The following is a 19,557-nucleotide window of genomic DNA, read 5'->3' on the forward strand; positions in this document are numbered from 1 at the left end:
AGAACTCCAGAAGCACTCTTGTACAATCTGTATGGAACTCCACTAGGCCCTGGAGATGATGATGCCCTTGCTTTTTTCACAGCTTGCTCTACTTCTTTCCACGTAGGTGCACAGTCCTCCATTTGGTATTCGGGTGGATTGATAGGTGGAATATCTGAAGGAATTGACCTAGGCTCCTACCTTTTTGAATCTGTATGTGTTTCCTCCAAATATCTCTCCAGCTCAAACTTAGATGATTTTAGTGTGGCATTTTTCTCGCTAGTGAATATCTTCTTTACAAATTTGAATGGATCTTGCTAAAAGTTAGTTCTCGCACGCTCTTTCTTTTTGTAGCATTTCCGTAGGCGCTCAGCTCTGTGTAATGTTGCAAGCTTATCTTTTATGACCCTTTGTAACAGATTTAGTCCCTCCTGACTTTGTTCTGCTTTTTTCCATTGCTTCCTTAACTGCCTACTTTCTCTAACTAAGCTTTCAATCTCCTGCTGCCATCTACACTTTCCAGGAATAGTTTGTACTTTTTCCTTCCTTTTTTCCATCTCAAACCTCTCGCTTCCATATGCGTAGATGATGTCCCCAAATTTATCCAGCTTCTTTTCTACTGTTCCATTTAACCTTTCCAAAGTAAAACAGAGATCCGTGTTTACTGTGTCCCACGTAGTTTTCTCACAAGCTCTTGGCCATTTAACTCCAGGCTTGTGCCCGTTGAGGTTCTTTTCTCTCTTACGCTGGTTGGTCTGACCGGGTTCACGGATCATTAGGTTCATCACTAGCTGTATCCACACAAGTCCTCCTCATGTCTATGACAGAGGTGCTGATATCCTGCGAACTGTGGTTTGCTTCCTGTCGCTGGATTTCATTCCACTGACTTGACTGACTTTGTAAGAAGTACTGATCAATGCGAGGCCCTTGTCCCTTCTCCCTCAAGCATTTCATTATCCCTTGATGATTCTTCAAACCCGTGACCATTGTCGCATTGCTCCAGGCGCAGACACAAACCTGGAGTTCCATGTCTTTGCTAACTGCAGATCTTGAACTAGTCTTTTGTGAAGTACATTCCATTCTCATATCCATTTCCGTTCCTAAGTCTTTAACTGTGTTATCCAACGTTGAGTCATCTTCCGCCCCTGCTCTCGCAGACTCTAGGGGTATTTTTCTCTTTAATTTCTTAGTAGTCTTGGGCGGTTGTCTCCAGCATCCTGTTTACCTTTGAAAACATAGAGCTGGATACTGCTGACCTGGGTAGCTAACCCTTGCCAGCCCCAATGGGGTCTCTTTCCTTCTGTCAGCTGTCTCTCCATGCTGTCACAAGGTCTTTCCCTTGTTGCCAGCTGCAATATTCACAGAAGTCACTGGATGTATCCAGATCTTCATGATTTCCATTACATGAGAGTAGATGTTGAACTTCATGTTGATTTGAACTCGGCTCTCGCCAAGATAAGCACCAACTAAGATGTAGCTTTGCAGTAAACTAGTGTTATCCATCTACATCTCCATCCATTTGCATTGTTTTCCATCTGATGATGCAGATATCCTTCTATCTGGTATTGATTGCTGAGGTGTAATGATGGCGCCAGGGATCAGCTCATTTTGCCTCCCCAGCTCATCAGCACACACAACGGCTGCGATGCTGTCTCCTGGGATCAACCCACTGCGGTCTCCCCAGAGAATCAGCATGAAAACCGTCTGGATTGAGCTAAGTAGGGTACATCTCTGGGATCTTCAAGTGGGCACCTTCCATCCTCTGTGTTTCGTTGACTAGCCCACGACACCTAAAGTGGGCTCAACAGTGATTATGGCATCCCAGCATCACCCCCCTCCATCCCCCACTCAGCTCAGCCCAGCTTTCTTACCTGTACATCAGCGTTGCTTTCTTTCTATTGTGCTTGAGATCCCCATCCAGAATTTTTCCATTTCAACCACAGCCAGTTGCTGCTTCTTTCTGCTGCTTCAGATAAGTTCGTCACTGTGTTATGCAACTCTTGGCCACTGAACCCGACGTCTCTGAGAAACTGGGTTGTAGAGTGTGCCACAAATGCTCGACAACCCACCTCCACTGGGTAAACTCAAACTTTCCATCCTCGCTGTTCTGCTTCAGCAGCTAGTAGAGAATACTGAAGTTTCTTCCTCTCATACGCCTCATCCACAGTATCTTCCCATGACACTGTTAACTCTACCAGATGAACAAGGCATGCTGATCCAGACCACAAGGCAATGTCTAGTCGAAGGTTAGTGGCGGCAATCTCAGGTGGAAAAATAAGCCGTATAATTTGAATGAATTTAACATTTAGCATTGCAGACATCAACAAACAAAACAATGTTGGATGACATTTCAAATCTTGGTAGCAGTTTAGATTGGGGGGAAATGCAAAACACATTGATTACATTGTAGAAACTGTGTAGCTCTCAATGGTTCCCAGCTGCTGTGTTACTACAGGGTATTGGTGGTGTGGACATTGTCTTGCTGCCTGATATAATTACATGGTAACACCATGGTACAGACCATTTCCATATAATTACACACTTATCACACCAGTAGTTACCATGTGAGAGCATAAACCAGTGGTATTATCAGAGGTGCTGTAGATAACACATTCGTCTATTATTGATCAGCATGGTTTTTATTTTAAGAAACTCAAATAAACATGAATTGATCGATTAATTGCTTAGGTGCCCAAGCTGGTGACTCACTCAACTGTCTTCTCAGTAACATTGCACACTAGAGCTCTACTGTTTGTATTTGTTTTGTGATGAGAACTGGCAGAGTCATTTTTAATAATAAAAGTTTTCTTACTGCATGTATTCATTTGCTATATAATAATAAGCACATGGGTGTTTTTCAGTTGTTTTTTAAGGCTCATGGGACTTATTTTTGCTGCTTGCATTTGAAAAATAGTGTTCTCAATGCATGGACTTTTGTTCATTATTACCTGTCAGATATTCTGGTATGAAAGTGGTTGATGATTGCACTTCTAGTAATTAGCCAATTATTAAAGTAATTGCTTTTGTAGGCACACACAATCTAAAGGGCAAGCCAGACCTTTTTGTTATATTAGTATTTTATTTATATAGCGCCTTTGATAGAGTACCACCATCACAAAGCTCTTTACAAGATATGAGACTAGGGTGTGTGAACTATGCATCAGCTGCAGAGTCACTACAACAACGTCTCATCTGAAAGACAGAGCACAAGGAGATTAAGTGAGTTGCTCAGGGTCACACAGTGAGTCAGTGGCTGAGCTGGGATTTATACCGGGGAACTGCTGGTTACAAGCCCGATTCTTTAATCACTGGACCGCACAGCCTCTTGTTATGCATAGAAGTGTATAAAACCTATAAAACCTGGAAAAGTCCTGCACCGCAGGGACTGTTTCCCGGGAATGGTTTTAAATCCTTAAAGTTAAGTGAAGGCTCCTTTAAGGGAGTACCAACAATGTTGCTAACACGAACAGGCGGTAAGAAAGTTGATTTTCTTCAAAGCTGCTGGAAAATCCAATTCTACTTGAAGAGGGAGCAATGGAAGTGCAGCACTGAAAGATCTGACATCAGTACATGTATGTCATTAAAAACTCTAACGCACTCTTACCAAAACGAGTTTGTCTTTTGTATGGGAGAATGCAAGATGCATGATAGAAACACATATACAAAAAATACTATACAAAGACAAGAGCTTAAACAATGTTCATGACTTGTAATTTTCCTAAGCAGCGTGTTCATTGGCTGTGCTGTTTTGTTTGTGTTATTATTGATTCTGTTATAGATGCTTTCATTACATGCTAACCGATTTGCCTCTCTCCTCATCACTCCTCATTGAGCGTTTGTCTGGGTGCCAAGTCTCTGTATCCATCACTGAATTTACAGGCAGGTAAAAAAAAAAAAAAATGGAAACAACAAATCTGCCTGATAGAAGGGGGCATAGAATCAGATACGGGGGCTTCAGTGCACAGTGCAACATGAATAAAGCACCTCTATTAGAATCAGCTACGATGGCTTCAGTGCACAGTACAGCATGAATAAAGCACCTCTATTAGAATCAGCTACGAGAGCTTCAGTGCACAGTGCAACATGAATAAAGCACCTCTATTCCCCAGAATCAGTCCTGTGCTGCCTGGCGGTATTCCTGTTTCAATTTCAGCATTCTTGCTTGCCAGATAAAAGATGATAAAGATGCTCTTGTTTTCGTTTCATTTGTGTTCTATAGCTCTATTAGTGTCTTCAGGATTGAAAATATACTGCACTGATCCACGGCTCTGCCAGCAGGTGGCAGCATGTTACTCAGTCAATCCACGGCAGTTCTACTGAGGTTTAGCCAATCCAGACTGATGTATGTAAATAAACTAGAAATGATAAAAGGACAAGATGTGTTGGGTAATAGGTTAATATACAGCAAGTAGTTTCGGGGCCCAGCAATGTAATAGTTTGCTAGTGGGTTGCAGGTCACCTGACCTGAGGCTGCGGCTGCATGTTTTTTAGTACTGTCATGTTTTAATGTAGAGTACTCTCTGTGCAAAAAAAGTGTGCAAAAAAGTGCCTCTTATTTTCTGTTCTGAATGCCCCTTTATCTAATTTCCACTTGTGACCCCTGGTCCTTGTTTCTTTTCATGTTGAAATTGTCATTGTCAATACCTAGAATTTTGAATGCTTGAATCAGATGGCCTCGTTGTCTTCTTTGCTCAAGACTGAACAGATTAAATTATTTCAGCCTGCATATGACATGCCTTTTAAACCAGGACAGACACAACAGCACACAACCAATAGCAGCAGTGAAAGAGACCAAGGGGTGAGTGACTGTGTCTGTGTCTGTGTCTGTGTCTGTGTCTGTGTCTGTGTCTGTGTCTGGCTTGCCAATAGGAGGATAAACACCCCTCACCAACTCTTCCACCAGAGAAAGGATTTCTCCTTCCTGATATACACATGGCCACCCCCCAATTAGCACCAATTACCTAATTGTGGAATGGCCACACCTGTGATAGCTGGCAGGGATAGATTTAACCCCATCCCTGCCAACCTTACATTCCCCCCCACACACACACACTATTTACATTCCCCCCCACACACTATTTACACACACACACACACACAATTTCCATTCACACACACGCACACACTATTTACATTCCCCCCCCCCCACACACTATTTACACACACACACACACACAATTTACATTCACACATACACTATTTACAGCGGAGCTTGTGCTCTGCCACAGATACCAAAAATAAACAAACAGGCCACCGTGTCAAATTAGTTAAAGCTCATGGGAGCAACCAAGCTCATAAACACAACTGTAAACAGCAATAAATACAAAATCTTAATAAATACAACCAATTTATACTTCATATAATATCTTCATTTCTATATAGCACCTTTCACAGTGGACCATCACAAAGCACTTTACAGAGGTAGGCTGTGAAATGTGCATTATATATCATCTGCAGGAAAAAGCACAAAGATATTAGGTGACTTGCTCAAGGTCACACAATGAATCATCAGTCAATATCAGAGGTGGGATTTGAACTGGTGATTTTCCAGTTACAAGCCTTGTCATTAACCACTGGACCACACTGCTACCTCTGTATTTAATGGCACTGCAATAATTTAGTCAATAAACCTCTACTTAATTGGCCAGACTGCATTAAATAGATATACCACACTTAGGCATTAAATACTTTAAAATAGCATATGGGTTATAAGTGGCAGCACTGAATAAAGAATACACACTTAATATGTAAACTCTACAATTAACCTTGAATACAATACATAGATTTACAAGATTTACAAATACATACAGCTGAGGGCAGGCACCAATGGTCATGTGAGTAATCCAGATTCAATGAAAAACTATCAGCATCTGTGGTTGCTGAGAGAAAAAACAAATCTTATGTTGCTGCCACTGTGAGGTACCCTGGTGCTAGAATCTAGCACCAAATTTGCATCCCTGAATCAACTAGCAGGAAACAGCTATCAGCTTTTTTGTCCTCCCAAAAAGCACCACATCAAGTACTAAGCCAGTTCAGACTGGAAACAATTACACAAGGTCCACACACTGAATTCGAACAGGCAAGAAACCATGTGGGTGAAATCCACAGAGCAGACAGCTTCTACTGACTCCTCCCTCTCAGTGACTGGACACAGCTACTTTAAATTATAACAATTACTGCAATTTTAAACTACCAAACCAATTAGTCAATTAGGATCACCACTGCAGTGCAGCCCACCCACACACCAAACACAAAAGTTCAATAGTACATTACCAACTTAACAACACTAGGGTATAAATATGAAGTATAAATAGTAACAACATACCATAATTAGAGAAATTCTAAAGCATAAAGTGAACAAATATGTATTGTATTTATTTATAAAAAAAAAAACAAGAGATAACACTTTACATTAAGTGTCTCTGATTACAGAGCATTTACACAGTAGCACATGTGCACTTACACATAATGACATTATTATTGTGCATAGTCACAATTGTATCAGAAAGGGTTAGGGTTAGAGATACATCATGTAAAAAAAATACACATTAAATACATTGCTAAGTATGCATAATAACATTGCAATTATGTGTAAGTTACTTCAATGTAAATACACAGCAATAAGAGACACTTCATGTAAACTGTTACCTTATTTTTAACTGCAGTGGATAGACCAAAGAAACTAGCTGACAAGCTGTATAGTTTTATTGCTTTGTTTTCCCTGATGAAACAGATTTTATCTCAGGAGCCATCCATCAATTGGTGAATAAAAATGTAGCTTTAGAACACAGACACATAGGATTGTAACATATGAATATCTTGCACTCTCCAAGTCTTTTAACCATACAGTCCAGACCCAGTAAGACAAGAAGGCTGTGACAGTATCTGTTGAATCTCATTGTGTTTGAATGCTGTGACAGTATCTGCTCAATCTCATTGTGCTCGATCGCTGTGACAGTATCTGCTCAATCTCATTGTGCTCGATCGCTGTGACAGTATCTGCTGAATCTCATTGTGCTCGATCGCTGTGACAGTATCTGCTGAATCTCATTGTGCTCGATCGCTGTGACAGTATCTGCTGAATCTCATTGTGCTCGATCGCTGTGACAGTATCTGCTGAATCTTATTGTGCTCGATCGCTGTGGCAGTATCTGCTGAATCTCATTGTGTTTGAAGGCTGTGACAGTACCTGCTGAATCTCATTGTGTTTGAAGGCTGTGACAGTATCTGCTGAATCTCATTGTGTTTGAATGCTGTGACAGTATCTGCTGAATCTCATTGTGCTCAAGGGCCTGTTGGATGCTGATTGCTTTTTGTTGTTATCAGACTGAAGACTTTGATTGGGTTTGGGATGTTGACAATGCTTAGTGAAGTATTTGCATCGTTAGACTAGGCTATTGCAGATTTGACTGAAAGAATTAGAGAAGTGTGAACAACTGTAAAGCAATTGCTTATGTAGAGTCCATGTGTGCAGTTTGGGCAAGGAAGCGTCTGCTATCTGAGCCTGACCTGCTATTGACCTATGGAGCTCTGTCAGATCTTCTGTTCTGCCCTATCTGCTGAATCTCATTGTGTTTGAAGGCTGTGACAGTATCTGCTGAATCTCATTGTGTTTGAAGGCTGTGACAGTATCTGTTGAATCTCATTGTGCTCGAAGGCTATGACACTATCTGCTGAATCTCATTGTGCTCGATCGCTGTGACAGTATCTGCTAAATCTCATTGTGCTCGAAGGCTGTGACAGTATCTGCTGAATCTCATTGTGCTCAAAGGCTGTGACAGTATCCGCTGAATCTCATTGTGTTTGAAGGCTGTTACAGTATCTGCTGAATCTCATTGTGCTCGATCGCTGTGACAGTATCTGCTGAATCTCATTGTGCTCGATCGCTGTGGCAGTATCTGCTGAATCTCATTGTGTTTGAAGGCTCTTACAGTATCTGTTGAATCTCATTGTGTTTGAAGGCTGTGACAGTATCTGTTGAATCTCATTGTGTTTGAAGGCTGTGACAGTATCTGCTGAATCTCATTGTGTTTGAAGGCTGTGACAGTATCTGCTGAATCTCATTGTGTTTGAATGCTGTGACAGTATCTGCTGAATCTCATTGTGCTCAAGGGCCTGTTGGATGCTGATTGCTTTTTGTTGGTATCAGACTGAAGACTTTGATTGGGTTTGGGGATGTTGACAATGCTTAGTGAAGTATTTGCATCGTTAGACTAGGCTATTGCAGATTTGACTGAAAGAATTAGAGAAGTGTGAACAACTGTAAAGCAATTGCTTATGTAGAGCCCATGTGTGCAGTTTGGGCAAGGAAGCGTCTGCTATCTGAGCCTGACCTGCTATTGACCTATGGAGCTCTGTCAGATCTTCTGTACTGCCCATTGTGCCCCACACTAACAACAAAGTGCAGCCTGTGTATATTCACAGGATCTGATATTAGGGATTTACCCAAAAGGAATCATTTTTACTGTTTCGTCTAAAATGCTCTAACAAAAGGAAGTTATTGACAGATCCTGTCAGCAATATTATGTGAATAAATACAGCACATGTTCTTTATCAATGATAGCAACAAAGTAAAGTTACTTAAAGGCATAATCAAAGTTTTTTTTTTTTTTTTTTAATGAATAGAATTTGTATAATAATCAAATATATCCTGATTTCCTGATATGTCTGAAAGCACAAGTTTAGACTTTAAAATTTAATAAATATGTATGTGTGTACGTATGTAAATGAAACCAGAAGCTCTACTTATATAACAGTGCTGCTACTGTATTTGCAAACAAATGTATCTCTGCTTGCCAGTCGTAATGAACTCTGAGTGAGTTGAATTATAATACTATAATAGAGGGAAACTGCATTTTCTGGCTATTTTCAGATTAAGTGAAAAAATAAATGCCCAAAGGGAAATATATACATAACATGCTACAAGGGCAAACCTAAACCTGATAATCAGGGAGATATGAAGAGGCTAATATGCACTGAATTTTTGATAATCAGGGTGATATGAAGATGCTAACATGCACCGAATCTTTGATAATTAGAATGATATGAAGATGTTAATATGTACAGAATCTCTGATAATCAGGGTGATATGAAGAGGCTAACATGCACTGAATCTTTGATAATCAGGGTGATATGAAGATGCTAACATGCACTGAATCTCTGATAATCAGGGTGATATGAAGATACTAACATGCACTGAATCTCTGATAATCAGGGTGATATGAAGATGCTAATATGCACTGAATCTTTGATAATCAGGGAGATATGAAGAGGCAAATGGGCACTGAATCTCTGATAATCAGAGAGATTGGAAGATGCTAATGGGCACTGAATCTCTGATAATCAGGGTGATATGAAGATACTAACATGCACTGAATCTCTGATAATCAGGGTGATATGAAGATGCTAATATGCACTGAATCTTTGATAATCAGGGAGATATGAAGAGGCAAATGGGCACTGAATCTTTGATAATCAGAGAGATTGGAAGATGCTAATGGGCACTGAATCTCTGATAATCAGGGTGATATGAAGATGCTAACATGCACTGAATCTTTGATAATCAGGGAGATATGAAGATGCTAACATGCACTGAATCTTTGATAATCAGGGAGACTGGAAGAGGCTAATGGGCACTGAATCTCTGAGGAGATATGAAGAGGCTAATGGGCACTGAATCTCTGAGGAGATATGAAGAGGCTAATGGGCACTGAATCTCTGATATTCAGAGCGATATGAAGATGCTAACATGCACTGAATCTCTGATAATTAGGGAGATAGGAAGAGGCTAATGGACACTTTCACCTTTCCTGCATTAACATGTGCTTGAAACACTAACACTTGTAAAGCAAAAAAGGTGAAAGTGGTTTTGATCAGGATGGCTTTGCAGGGGGGACGTCAGACCAGAAATAAACTCCACAACCAGGACTTGCAAATGAAAACTGAGATGCTTTCACGGTCAGTATATTTATTAAATAATAAAAAAACAAGATTTAAACAAAACACACGACTGAAAATAAAGGGTGCGTTGGCCAAAGTAAATAGACAGACAAACAAACAAATAAACAAACAAACAAACAAAGGGAATGGACAGAAAACAAGTACTGCGCTGGAGCTTCCAGCACGAAATAACAATTCTTAACAGACTCTCTCCTTCTCTTTCCAGTTCTCCACTCACGAACACACAACCCTGAGTGCATGAAAACATGCAGCTTTTATGCAGCTGAACCGAGATTTGATTGCTAATCAATCATTCAGTTGGAGATCTCGGTACAACTACATGTGAATTAATAAAAGTGCAATTCCCTGTGATCACATATTATTTTACCTGCACGTGAAGTGCTGTGGAATCCTTGTGCCTAAATGCAAATACACATTTTAAACACTTGTGCTCGTAACCCATATTTATATCCTGTGTATTTTATACATAAACACCAACATTAACACACTACAGACAACATAAAACACTTAATAAACCTAAAGGGGTGGGACACTCCGCCACATATGCCCCGGCCCCCCTTGTGCACAGCACACCTGGCCTCAATGGCCACCTCTCCCCTCAGTCCCAAAGTCCCAGTTTATAGTCCCGGCCCAGGAACAGGGGCAGCAACGGGCCAAAGGTGGCGGCAATGGTGGGAGGTCCTCCTCCCACCCCAACAGCTGTAGCGGCCAGGCTGACTGTACCCAGTCCGGCTCCTCCAGCCAAGGCAATCCTGGCCGCCACCCGGTTGTCTGTGGGGGTGGTCTCCTGACCTTCTCCCCCTTCTTTGTAGCCGACAGCTCCCCCTTGCGGCCATAGAGGCAGCAGCGGGAGCTCCACTTCTCCCTTGTACCCTGTAACCGGTAGCTTCCCAGGTGATGAGGAGCAACAGGCAGCCCCAGGCGATGCGGAGCAGCAGGCAACCCCAGGCGATGCGGAGCAACAGGCAGCCCCAGGGGATGCAGACATGGCATCCTTGGGCGGTGCGAGGCGGGCATACTTGGGCGGAGCGAGACAGGCATCCTTGAGCGGAACCAGCAGAAATTTCACCCTCTGCTGGTGGAGGTGGGAGCTGCAAGCAGTCCCCCCATGGTAGTGGTGGAGGCAGAGGCAGCTCCTGCTGCTCTGCTTCTGGCAGTGGAGGTGGCGGAGGCAGAGACAGAGTGTAGTCTCCTGGCGACGGAGGTTGGAGCAACGTGTAGTCCCCCCTGTTGCAGAGGACTGGTGCGAATCTCCCTCACTTGCAGAGGACTGGTGCGGCTCTTCTTCACTTGCAGGGAACTGGTGCGGCTTTCTCTCACTTGCACGGGACTGGTGCAGCTCTCCCTCATTTGCAGGGGACTGGTGCGACTCTCCCTCACTTGCAGGGGACTGCTGCTTCTCCTTCTCCTCTTCTTCCTGGAGAATGGGGCAGTTGATCACAAAGTGGCCCCACTCCCCACAGGCAGTGCACCAGTTCATGGCCCCAAGAGCACCGAGGTAAGCTTCCTAGCTGCCCTTCGGTCGTCCTTCCTCCTCCTCTCTGAGGCAGGGGCAGTTGACGACAGAGTGGCCCACCTTCCCTCAGGAAGGGCACCAACTCGAGGCCTCGACCAGGTGAAAGTAGCCATCCCAGCGACCACTCTTGGGCTTCCCTTTCTTGTTCTGTGGACGCTCGACCTCTTGCTCAGCTTTTTTGCCTTCTTGGCATCGCCCCTCCTTCCTTTCTTCGGGACCGGCAGTTCCATCTCCTGCCATGGAGAGGGTTGGTCAGGTGATTTGTGCCCGACCTCACCGACGGCAAAGCAGCACTCCTCCCCTTTGAGGCAGGTGAGGCAGGTTTCCTGGTCCACCTGCTGCGATGGTACAGCATTCAAGTGGATCCACTCCTCCGCGGTCTCCACCTCACCCCGATCGAAGGCCTGCACAAAAAGGGGGTCTTCATATGGGCACACGTCAGGGAGGTGCCCATACTCCAGACAGACGAGGCACCATGTAGCCTCTCCTTCCTTTAACTCCCTCAAGTGCTCATGCTACGTTTTCATGTACTCCTCCACTTTATCCATTGCCCTTTTTTTTCCAAACAAAAAAAACACACACCTGGTCTGACGCTTGTAGGCGTTGTCATCCCACTCTGAAACCACTTGTGATCAGGATGGCTTTGCAGGGGGGACGTCAGACCAGAAATAGACTCCACCACCAGGACGGGCAGATGAAAACTGAGACGCTTTCGCGGTCAGTATATTTATTAAATAATAAAGAAAAGATTTAAACAAAACACTCGACTGAAAATAAAGAGCACATTGGCCAAAGTAAATAGACAGACAAACAAACAAACAAACAAACAAACAAACAAAGTGGACAGACAGAAAACAAGTTCCGTGCTGGAGCTTCCAGAACGAAATAGCAATTGTTAACAGACTCTCTCCTACTCTTTCCAGTTCTCCACTCACGAACACACAACCCCGAGTGTGTGAAAACATGCAGCTTTTATGCAGCTGAACCGAGATTCGATTGCTAATTAAATATTTCAATTGAGTCTCGGTACAACTGCACGTGAATTAATAAAAGTGCAATTCCCCGTGCGCACATATTATTTTACCTGTATGTGAAGTGCTGTGCAATCCTCGTACCTAAATAAAAATATACATTTTAAACACTTGTGCTTGTAACCCATATTTATATCCGTGTATTTTATACATAAACACCAACATTAACACACTACAGACAACATAAAACACTTAATAAACGTAAAGGGGCGGGACACTCCGCCACAGTGGTACTTCCTGTTTACAAGCATGGCAGCTCCTATCAGGAGCTCTCTATTGCTTGTTACACACACTTTGAAACAAAGGATTGTTTAGTTGTATTGCCATGTTTTCAAAATGATATTGTGCTACTGCAATTTTTTTTTTACTAAAATTACCCAAATAGCATAAGCAGAGGATTGCTGCAGCTAGTTTGTTTTCAGTTGCATCCTTTACAGACCAGGGTCATGAACCTCAAGCAAAAGCAGCATTGTAGCACTTTTACCCTCTTAGCAGGTAAGGCACAATACAGTCTGTCCACTCCACTGATACAGCACAGCTTGAGTAGATTACGCACTGTGCTGTTATTCCTGGGTTGATTAGGATCTGTTCTCAGCGGAAACATCTTGTTTTGAAGAGTCTCTTCACACTTGTTGTGAGCAGATTATACACACCGCAATGTTAATGGAGAAAGCAGGCATGGCTATACACAAGATTCCTGACAGTGTTGTACAAACACTTATTAAATATCATTCCACGCTAGTATGATTGAGTGTGTTGTTTACTGCATGCTTATATAGCTTGCAGTATTTCAGGAATGATGGATGTATCAGCAAAGCCCACCCCCTCCTTTATGTTGATTGCAGTGAGATTGCAGGCTTGAAGAATATTGTTTCAGGAGCCTCTCAGTTTTGGGCTGTCATCTCCTCACCGATGAAAGCACTAGTTAAAGTGTTTGTCTGCCTGGCTAAGATTCTTCTAGTTTGACCTCAGTATCATAAATAATAATAAGAGTATGCAGTAACTGTATACATTTAAAAACAAACAGAATACTTGAGTGAAAGTCTTGTTTAGTTCCTTCTTATACTTCTTATTGTCTGAATGACTTCATCCACTAGAAAGAGCAGGGGACAGGTTAATGTGTGCTAGGGTGTCTGATGTACTTTTTAGACATGACTCAGAGCTATATTGAGGCCCATGAATCCAACTGCATATAGGTCTACAATGCTGTGTTTTTTTGGCCGATTTCCCTACATTTTTTCAATGTGAGGTCCTTTAAACCACTTCAGTCTCCAGTATGTTGCTCAGCATTATGAAATGTGATACATGTTAAAAGATCATCATGATAAAGAGGTATGCAAAGCAGGAAAAATCCCTTGTTTTAGACCCCTTCCTTTGCATTGTAATCTTGTGGTTTGCCTTATACATATGGATGTTGATTTTTCATGGATTTCATTATTTCGGCATTGCCATCTAATATGTAGTTTGCCATGAAAATTCACATTTGTGAAAGAATATTGTAAATATACATATTTACTGGAACAGCACTGTGCTTTACTATACATTCTCCACACTGAGACCTGAATGAACCTGTTTCCAGAAATACTGCACAGTGCTCATTTAGTTTCTTGTAAACTTTGCAGGGTGTTTTGTCACTCTAAGAGAATTGCAGTTGTTATATTATTCCTGCACATTGAAAAGGTTTTCAGGATCCATGTTAGGAGAAATTCTCATTTTATAATCTTTTAGTTTACTCTGTATAGTGTATGTTTGTCCATGCTTTCTCACACATGCAGTACTGGTATTTTCCATGATTGTGTTGCACATCCCAGACCTTGTAACTGAATTGAAATACAAAGAGGCAACACTGTTTTGTATTGTTATTCCTTCTGGCATCAGATTTATTATGCCTGGAATACGTACTTTCCTCTGTTGAATGAACTGCTGCACCCTCTACAGTACACTCCAAGTCAACACCAACATTCATTATCCTGCATCTCTAAAACCTAACACGGCGAAGCAGGAAAGGAATCTAAAAAAAAAATAGTTAAAGGGTGGCTTGTTTACTTAAAACCTCATTGTTATAGTGCATGCTGTTTTCTAGCCGATATATCTAACCTGTTTCCAAGCATACCGTAACGTGGGATCATTTTGTTGTTCATATCCCAAGTCAATATCTTGGTCCCAATGGTTAGGTACACAGAGAGGAGTGTCTTTTATTACATGACCTACCACCTCAGTAACCTCGCAACCCCGGTTACACTGAATACCTACTCCCTTTCCTTGCCGTTTAAGCGATTGGTTTACTTTTGTGTCAGACCCCTCCCCTTGTCGTCTCAGATTTCCCTCATATTTTTCCACCCGATGCTCTCTTTTTGTTTTTCTTGGGTGGATTTTAGGGTTAAACAGATTGGATTGCAATGGAAAAATCTCGCCAATTGTTTTCTCCCGTTGCTTTAATTGTCCCCTGGTAGAAACTAAGACCATTTTCCGACCTAAAATACGATCAAAAAATGGCCAGTCTCTTCCCAGGAGAACAGGGTATGGTAAACATTGTGCTACAGCCACTTTAACGTAAGCTGAATAATCACCTACAATAAGTCTAACTTTAGTGGTGGGATAAACCCGAGTTTCTCCATGAATACAGGAGATAGCCACTTTACCCTGTGGCTCCCAGGCTACCCCATCCAAGAGAGCTTGCCGAATCAATGTTTGTGCACACCCAGAGTCCGCAAATGCGTAAGTACTCTTTCCCCTGACCTGTACTCTTAACTAATAAGGGCCCTCCCGACATTCCCCAATGTTCCTACCTGTTACTGCTGACCAGGATCTTGTCGCCAGGTCCACCTTCATTACTGGACAATTCCTGGCAATGTGTCCAGGCTCATTACATCGGTAGCACACTTGGTTAGGAGGCATCAACGGAGTTAATCTGTCCTGCGAGTCCGCGACCGGCAGGTTAGGGGGATTCTCTCTCGCCCAGGATGGGGCTACCCTCGACCTCCATGGTCTGAAGGTCTGGTTACCCCCTCTGGGCTTCATTGGTTGGTTGGTCCGAGTTAGTTTAGGGGCAGGAGTGGGGTCTGACCCGGCGCCTTCGTTTGCGTCTTCATAGGCCTCTGCCAGGAGGATGGCATCCTCGAGAGTGGTAGGTCGATTCCTCTTGATCCACTCTCGACTCCCTGGCGGTAGTATAGACGCGAACTGTTCTATAACTATTTTCTGCACCAGTTCTTGGGGTGTATGTTCTTCTGGCCGCAGCCACCGGGTGCACTGATCTAAAAGATATTGTCCCGCAACCCGGGGCCGCATCCCCTTGGACAGGTGGTATTCCCGAAAACGGCGCCGGTATGTTTCCTCCATGATCCCGAGGCGTGAGAGAATGGCTTCTTTTACTTTAACATAGTCCCCTGCATTCGTGGCCGTCAGGGCTCGATACGCTGCCTGAGCTTCCCCTGTCAGGCAGGGTGCCAATTTCATGGCCCAGTGTTCCCTAGGCCACTCTGCAGCCTCTGCCACTCTCTCAAAAGTAATCAAGAAAGCCTCGGGATCATCTTCCGAGGTCATCTTCTGAAGCTTTGGCTGAGCTGCAAACATCCGGGCAACTGCTCTCTCTGATGTTGATATTGATAGTTTTTCCACCAGCTGTCCAAAGAACTGGACGAGCTGTTCCTGGTGCCGTGTCTCTCTATCCTCTCGCTTCTCCTCCTGCTCCCTAAACATTGCCAAAACTGTAGCTGGATCCATTTTCACTTCTGACACCACGTGTGAGGCGAGAGTGTATTAAATGGAATGTCCAGACAGTAATTTATGTGTACAGAAATAAAATAATTTATTTTTATTCTCTATACACAACAAAATAATTAAATAACAAAAGAAAACAAAATGGTGTGAGGGAAGGAGTGCAGGGGTGAAATCCAAAACAGACCGTGATAACTCGTCTTCATGGTGAACCATACATAAACAAAAAAAGACAAAAGAAAAGTTAGTATTTTTTTTAAAAAATCCCGCTGCACTCGATATAGCCTTTTCAGTCAGAAGTCATGAGATTGGTGCATGACATTCCATTTTCAGGTCATTTGGGAACTGAAAAGACTCAGGAACGAATTCTGGCCCTTTTTTTGGCCTGGGGTTTATGGTCTTGTGCGGAAGTATGTATCGGAGTATCCTGAATGTCAATTAGCTGCCCCTAAGTCAGTTCGCCCCGCACCTCTGGTTCCACTTCCAATTATTGGGGTACCGTTTGAAAGGATTGGTGTAGATTTAGTAGGCCCTCTGGAGGGAACAGAGTCAGGATATCGGTATACTTTTGTAGTAGTGGACTACGCAACAAGATATCCAGAAGCTGTTCCCTTACTCTCTATGAATGCAGTAGCTGTAGCGAATGAATTGGTAAAAATATTCTCTAGGGTGGGAATCCTGAAAGAAATTCTCACTGATCAGGGCACTAATTTTATGTCAGACTGTATTCAGCAACTATATAAATTATTGAAAATCCGTTCAATTAGAACCTCAGTTTTTCATCCTCAAACAGATGGGCTTGTTGAATGATTTAATCAGACTTTGAAAAATATGTTGTGCCACTTTGTAGATCAGGAGAAATGTAATTGGGCTAAACTGCTTCCCTACTTGCTCTTTGCATTTCGCGAGGTACCACAATCCTCAACGGGGTTTTCCCCGTTTGAGCTCTTGTACGGTCGGCAGCCGCGGGGTATCTTGGATCTCATAAGAGAAGGCTGGGAAGAACAGTCAAAGGAGTCTAAAAATGTAGTAAAATATGTGTTGCAGTTACGTGATCGCTTAGAATTAGTCGGTCGATTGGCACATGACAATCTCAAAGCGGCACAGCAGAAGCAGCAACAAAGCTACAATAAAAATGCAAGAATTCTGAACTTTCGACCTGGAGATAAAGTGTTGTTATTGTTGCACTCATCGGAATCTAAGTTGTTTGCTAAATGGCAGGGTCCCTTTCAGATTATTCGAGCAATTGCTAAAGTCAATTATGAGATCCGACAGCCTGGGCGTCGGAAAGAAAGTCAAATTTATCATTTTAATCTCCTGAAGCCGTGGAAAGAACGGGAAGTCCATTTTATATCTCCTGTACAGGAGGGAGAGGATTTTGGACCCTCAATTGAGCCAGAGTCAGCAATTGAGGTCCCGATGGGGGAACAATTAACTCCTGATCAGCGTGAAGAGGTAAGCAATCTAATTAATATGTTCAGTGATGTGTTTTCTAATGTACCTGGAAGAACTCATTTGATCGAACATGCTATTATCACTCCGCCAGGTCTGAGAGTTAGACAGAGACCGTATTGCATTCCAGAGAGTCGGAGAGATTCCTTTCGAAGGGAGGTGGAGTGTATGTTGAAACTTGGGGTAATTGAACCTTCCCGAAGCGAGTGGTGTAGCCCAATAATACCAATAGACAAGCCAGATGGGTCACTAAGATTATGTATCGATTTTAGGAGGGTGAATGCTATCTCCAAGTTTGATGCATATCCCATGCCTCAAGTGGATGAACTCTTAGACAAGCTGGGGCGAGCTCGGTTTATTTCAACTCTGGATCTGACGAAAGGATATTGGCAAATTCCATTAACGAAAGCCTCTTGAGAAAATTTTCAACCCCAGAGGGTCTTTTTCAATTTTGTACTATGCCGTTCGGACTTCATGGAGCGCCTACTACGTTTCAGAGACTAATGGACAAGGTTTTACAACCTCATCGAGAGTATGCAGCTGCGTATATCGATGATGTAGTCATTTATAGTTCTTCCTGGAGAGAACATTTGACTAGATTAGAAGACGTCTTACAGTCTCTGAGGAGGGCGGGACTCACAACGAACATGGCAAAGTGTGCTATTGGAAAAGAAGAAACTAAATATTTAGGTTTCATAATGGGTAAGGGTAGAGTGAAACCGTTGGTTTCAAAAGTCCAAGCTTTGTTGGATTCACCGGTACCTACCACAAAAACCCAGGTGAGATCATTGTTGGGATTGGCTGGTTATTACCGCCGCTTTATTCCACACTTTTCCACTATAGCCGCCCCTCTCACTGATCTCACTAAAAAGAACGCTCCATCTAAAATTAAGTGGAGTGCAGAGTGTCAGACAGCCTTTGAATCTATTAAAACTAATTTGAGTCAGTCCTCAGCATAAGCCCGGATTTCAGCCGAGAGTTCGTCCTGCAGACAGATGCATCGCAGACTGGTCTGGGGGCGGTTCTGTCCCAGGAGAGAGATGGTATAGAACACCTGATACTATACATCAGTCGGAAGTTACTGCCCAGAGAACAGAAGTATTTGGTAGTGGAGAAAGAATGTCTGGCAGTGAAATGGGCAGTGGAATCTTTAAAATACTATCTTCTGGGACGACCTTTTGTACTCATCACAGATCACGCTTCTTTAAAGTGGTTAGACACGATGAAGGATTCAAACGCTAGGATTACGCGGTGGTACCTGGCGCTCCAACCCTTCGCCTTTCAAATAAGGTATCGTGCGGGTAAGTTACATCAAAATGCTGATTTTTTTTCCTGGGAGGGAGGGAAAAGGGAAGGGTTAGAGGTTTCTGAGTGTTCCTTCGGCTCCACTCTGAGGGGTGGGATATGTGATCAGTCAAAGGGATTTTGTTCTGTGATTCAGCTTCCCGACAGTAGATGGCATCAAACCAACTTGGGACTTTCCTTACCAAGATCTCGTGACCATGGCAAAAGTCATCTTTTTGAGGGGCGGCACCTTGGTGAGGGGCGGAAGTACGAATATGTAAATTCCAGCCACTGGAGTCAAGTGAAGGATAAGGACACTTGTCAGTTGGGGATTGGTGTTCCACTGACTACAGAGGTGGGACATTACATACTAAAGGGAACGTACTACTGTGTTCGGGGTTGGTCCGAAAGTAAAATAGGAGGAGTAACGGGTGGAGGGAGAAACTAGTTTGGTGCAGTGGGATTTAAAAAAAAAAAACACTAACATTTCTTTTGTCTTTTTTTGTTTATGTATGATTCGCCACGAAGACGATTAAAGACGAGTTCTCACGCTCTGTTTTGGATTTCACCCCTGCACTCCTTCCCTCACACCATTTTGTTTTCTTTTGTTATTTA

This window comes from Polyodon spathula, chromosome 20 (genome assembly GCF_017654505.1).
Source record: "Polyodon spathula isolate WHYD16114869_AA chromosome 20, ASM1765450v1, whole genome shotgun sequence".
In the NCBI taxonomy this organism is placed as follows: Eukaryota; Metazoa; Chordata; class Actinopteri; order Acipenseriformes; family Polyodontidae; genus Polyodon; species Polyodon spathula.